General features: G+C 36.2%; 1 long non-coding RNA gene across 1 annotated transcript; it reads right to left on the bottom strand.

Moving 5' to 3' along the window:
• Positions 1–2,821: 2,821 nt before the first annotated feature.
• Positions 2,822–4,549, bottom strand: LOC308682369. Its single transcript, XR_014029137.1, has 4 exons — positions 4,147–4,549; positions 3,339–3,390; positions 3,193–3,233; positions 2,822–2,950 (listed from the first exon to the last, which is right to left on the bottom strand). It is a non-coding gene; the product is annotated as an uncharacterized lncRNA (long non-coding RNA).
• Between the last annotated feature and the right edge of the window lie 1,286 nt (positions 4,550–5,835).

The raw sequence follows: 5,835 nt of genomic DNA, 5'->3' as shown, positions 1-5,835 counted from the left end.
TGTAAGTAATTGTAATTACTGTTACTATCCTGTGAATCGCTCGCTCTGCGTCTTGCATGGCAGAGAGGACAGGAGCAGCATTTTAATTCAGTTAAACACAGATATTATGTTGCTTCTCTAATTTTACATGCAAGTATAGCCGAAATCATTTGTCTTAATGGGTCGCGTTTCAGTAACTATTTCATATTAATTCCGTTGTTTCCGTTTCCCCCCGTGATTTTGTCTATATCGCGAATATTAGACGATCCCCCATTTTTCAGCCTATTTTTAGGACAAAAACCTTGTCTAATATTCGGGTATACGGTAATAAAGTACACAACCAAGCAATGAAAAAAAAAGCTTGTAATTAAGACCGTAACATTGACTTACCTGTCGAGAAGAAAGCAGGCAACTTCAGCGTCTCTTTTGAAAGCTTTCTCCTGCATTAGCTGTCCCGACATTAACCCTTGTTTTTGTAATCTCCGGTCACGTTTCCTTTTACGGTCTATTTTGGACTTTTTCGACGATGAGGACTTCTTATCCTGTGACTCAGCATATGTATGAATGAACGGTGTATAAATAACCGTGCAGTGCAGCCTTTTAAACTTGCCGCGGCAGTGAAGCGCCTCTCACTGCTCTGCTCCTCCACTTCTGCTGGCTTCAGTCACGTGATGCTGGCTCTGAACGAAAACGCGTTGTGGAAACGCGTTGGCCTAGTACTTTTTGTCCCTCTCTGCTATTATATTTTTTCAAGATGGCGGAACTACATGGAAGCCTCCGTGGACTTACCCGTCCCATGTATATAAAGATAATAAATTCTTCGTTTACGAGGATTAGTCTTATCATTGGCATAGGTATTTGTACTCCATTGAGGGCATATTTATGAATAAAAATATTGATTTTAGATAATAAAATACCTAAAAAGCTACACATAGTCCCTTTAAGTAACTCTTTGTAAGTAACTTGAAAAACCATTTGGTTAAGGAACATTGTATTTTTAATGGCCTTGCCATACTTGGTCAACAAGGTGTAAATAAATGTAAAACAAATTCACGAGTTAAATATCTTTGCAGAAGATTTGAATGAAATATGAAAGTAAATATTGTGCAATTTGAATGTAACATTAAATACTTCTGAATATATAGTAAGAAAATAACCATTTTAACCAATGTAAACATTACATCAGTCAACTCAAAAAGTTATGCAAATTTTCAACAATAAAAAAAAAAACACCTTGTAGACCATCGTGCAAACATAAAGCATGCTAATAAACTGCGCTGCACAAGTGCGCATTTAAAAGTTCACGGCACAAAGCGAAGAAATGTCGAGCGCACAAATCCTAGTGTGTATAACAGTTTATTGATCATTTGTTTCTTCACAGTTTTAAATTCCAGTTATTGTGCGTTTGATGCCGATTTAGTCCTTGTGATGCGTGATCAAACAGGCACACGGTAGCGCGAGTCGTTTAAAAACCGCAACAAACTCCAACAAAATAAAGTCATTTTATGCAAATCCACAGCCTTTTCTCTACAGATCAAGCATTATAATGTGAATATCATATTGGAGAGAGTTTTACCGTGCATGTATGCTGCTGTAACCGGACGAGGCGCGCGCGCTGTTTGAATACCGAATGGAGATTATGACAGCCGCAGAGGAGGGAAAACGAGTTTTCGTAAACTTTAATGATGTAAATAGACTTAACAACATACTCACATTAAGCTATGAAATAGCCTAGGCTTCAGATTAATTTGTCACCCAAAACTGACGTGAAAAAAGCGGGAGGCGCCGAAAAGCGCGCTGTTTGCATCCCTGTTGGAAAGGAATGAAAAATGCATCTCTTTGCCATCTGTAACCATGGTGACAGTAGGGGTTCAGCGAAAAATCGGCAGCTGGCAGCAGGAAGTAGCTGCCACTGGCAGCTGACGTCAGCTGCCGCTAATAACCGGAAGTCGGAGGTGGATGCCGCTTTTAGCAAGGCAAATAAATTATTATATCAATGTATATATATAATTTTAGTACTTATTTAAATAAATTACTTAAATTTGTAATTATTTTGTAATTGGTTTAAAAAGGTTTATCAAATATAAATTAAGTAACGAAGATCATAGACATAGTACAAAAAACAAACATTAAACTACACTTGAAATTATTAATTTGTACGTGTATAAATATAATTTGTGTACATGTTTGTCAAAAAATGAAATATATACATAAATTAATGCCTATATAATAATATTGTATATTTTTTAAACGTACATAAACATTCATTAAACAAATAATGAAAGTCATGTCTAAAAGAAGAAAAAAAAAACATTTTCTCAATGACCTTAATTTAAAAATCATATTTTTCTATCATTTAAGTTCAGTTTTACATTTGTAGTATTTCAATACATTCTTGTCTTTGTTTTATAAAACAGCTGTAACTTTGAAAACAGGCTTGATATTTGTTGTTCTGAAATCGGAATGAACAACAATTCTGAACTAGATGTTAAAGTTCATAAAAAACTAAGTTGGCTTGAAAAAGAAAGTTTGAAAACGTTTTACAATGTTCTAGCATGGTTTAACATGATTTACAATGTTTCTAGTGTTAGGGTGTAACATCTTAAAGACCCAGGACCAGATATGATGAAAGAAGACCAGGAGTCATGAGGTTCAATCAAATAAGTAAAAATTTACTGAAGAATAGTTTCATCGGTAGAGCCAGCCGTCAAAGTCTCACGGGGTCGCAAGCCAGAGACTCTACTGTACACAAAATCTCACACCAGTTATACCATTTCCAAGGGCATGATTGACATCAGTAAATACAGGTTGGCTACTTCTCATTGGCAAAAGAACAAAGTTAAAACAATTCTACACTTATGGATAGATAGGAGGGTAAGTCGACATTGTCATCCGAGTCCAAGATGGTCCGCTGATGACCTCGGAGGTCGTAGAAAGGCGTCTTGGGGTCAGCTGCTGCATATCACAAGACCTGCACAGAACATTCAACACACACACACAATGGAATCGCAGCTCCTCCAAAAGTAGCACAGATAATGTTCACTAAAGAAATACACATAAAAGTACAATTCTGTGAATCAGATCACATAGTGTTTAACCCCTGTAACCTTAAGATTAGTAAGAAAGACAGATGTTAGAAAAAGATAGATAAGTTAGGTATAAGTAGATAAGATAGATATGTTATGGGGAAACAAAATCACCGTAATAACTTACCATTAGCATGAATACACTGCAGTCCACAGATCCCAACTGAGCTGGAACATCATGGAAAAAAAAAAATCTAAATGGAAAACCTAACATTTTATTTATACACTTAAGATAGAAAAGAAATCAAAATTGTTGTAACATGAAATCAATACCTTATTTTTAACAAGCTTCCAAGATCCCGGATCCATCTTTATTGCAACTGAGCTTAAAAAGAAGGGGGGAAAAGTTAGTTATTTTACACACACGAGAGATAGAGAGAGATGAACTCCGTGTTGAACCACTTAGCCATGTTGCAGCAGTAGACAGTAGCATACCTGAACTAGGGAGCAGGTGTAATTTATTTTTTAAATGCCATTGTCTATGCCTATCTAAAGCCAGAGAACAAAGTGTTGAACTCAACCACTGGACTAATATGTAAAACTTTGAAACCCCGTTTCACAGATAGGGTTTAGATTATGCCAGGATTAGGCCTTAGTGCAATTAGGACTTTTATAAATATGCCTTAGAAAAAACATTACTGTTGTGAATCTTAAAAGAAACAATGGCACTGATATTTTAAGATACACAAGTGTAATTTGCTTTCAGTTAAACATGCATTTTAGTCTGGGACTAGTTTGAGCCTTGTCTGTGAAACTGGGGGTGAAAGTTATATGGAAAAAGTGAACTGTTCCAGTATATTTTGAATAGCCTAGATATATATAAAATAATTATCTATATATATATATATATATATATATATATATATATATATATATATATATATATATATATATATATATATATATATATATATATATATACAAAACATGATCAAACTAAGAAAATAAACAGACACTGAAATGTCAAATTTTCGATACAATCTAGAATTTGTATAAAAAAAATAAAAAGATAAAAAACAGAATGCCTTTTGCCTGCTTTGATCAAGACAGGATATAATATGTGAAATGTGTGAAAACATACCAGTGAGTTTGGTTGGTTTTGCAACTGGAAATCTGGGGTTTCCTTCATGGCGCATATGTTTGTCCATCCCCAGCAATCTGTGACAGGCTGTGGTTAACTTGGTGAAACTAAAAAACAGAAGTTTAGAATATGGTGAAGTAAATTTGATTAAAATGGTGTTTTGTATTAAAGCATAAGTTAGATCATTTGGGATATGTTTTGTTAGCTTTGCACGTGTATCATAAAGGCTGAGCTTGTCAATTCCAATAAATCAGCATGAGCTTTATTCTAATCAATAGATTAAGTTAACATGTTAACAAACGCTAATATTTAATGATAATGGTAACGTAAGTTAGTATTTGAAGTTAATGATAGCCCCTCACAAACCAGGAGCACACGGTGCACAAGCTGCGTTTCTACAAATGATTAAATTAACCAATTCAACTTAAGTAGTCACAGATACACTGTCTCTAACATAAAAGTTAAACTCCAACGTACAGAGCAACAATTATTTATTAATCTGATAATATACGAACTTACCGAGCCAAATACCACCGCCATTACTGAAGATTCACCGGCGCCACCATTGGCTGCTGTCGCTTGACTTCCAGGAAAAGGTGATTGGTTGCTACTACGTTGGACGATACTGATTGGCTGTCACGAAATGGCAGGTCCCTCCTAATATGGCAGGGCTTCCGGCTGTCAACGGCAGCTACTTCCTGCTGCCAGTGGCAGCTACTTCCTGCTGCCAGCTGCCGATTTTTTGCTGAACCCCCTCTCCATGGTGACGTGCCGCCCGTTGTGGCCCTGTTGCGCGGGGACGGCGATTGTGGTTCCGTCCCGGGTTAACATTAGCCTGGGTTTCCCCATACTGCCTTGAGCAGCGCGATTTTATTCACGCTGCAAGGTAATAAACGTCTCAAAGAGAAAGTGGTCTGACGTTAGCCAGGCTAGGTTAACATGGTGACGGCTGTGATTATTCTGCCATTGGTGCAATTACAATCTTTTTTTTTTTTTTTTTTAAATCGCGATACCTCGATTTAATAAAAAAATAAATCGTCTTAAAACGTAAATTCGAATTAATCGAAAAAATCGAAAAAATCGCCCAGCCCTAACTGGACGGATGAGTCCAAGGAACAGAGGTGTTGTTTAATTTGGGGTAATTTTTGTTCTGGAGCAATGATCAAAGTTTCAGTCTTTTTTGTATTCAGTTGTAAATAATTGTTGTATAACCAAGTCTTAATGCATGACAGGCATTCCAATAAATCAGTTAATTTACCTAACTCTGACTCTTTGAATGAACAGTAGGCTACAACTGAATATCATCAGTATACAAGTGATAACATCGGGCATATTTTGTAGTATTAAACACATATTTATACCGACTTTATCAAGCTCCGAAAATTCTTCATAAAGAATGGCCTTCTCAGCTGCCGTAGTTGCAACTCTTGCGTCATTGTGTTCAACGCATCACCATGGCTGAGTCCCAATTCGCCTACTTATACTACGACCTAAAAGTATGTACTTTTTTTGTGATGAAAAAGTACATACTTTTGAGTGTGTAGCAAAAAGTATGCACGTTCTGGGACATACTTCGATGACGTCATGCAACGTGAACTTGAACGTGGTTGCCCATGTGGTTGCCTAGTTACGCACACCGCGACTGTTAACAAAACATTTAACATTTCATTCATTTTTATATATCCAATA

The sequence above is a fragment of the Scardinius erythrophthalmus genome, assembly GCF_964197995.2.
Source record: "Scardinius erythrophthalmus genome assembly, chromosome: 22".
Classification (NCBI taxonomy): Eukaryota; Metazoa; Chordata; class Actinopteri; order Cypriniformes; family Leuciscidae; genus Scardinius; species Scardinius erythrophthalmus.
This window is presented reverse-complemented; position numbering and strand designations above follow the sequence as displayed.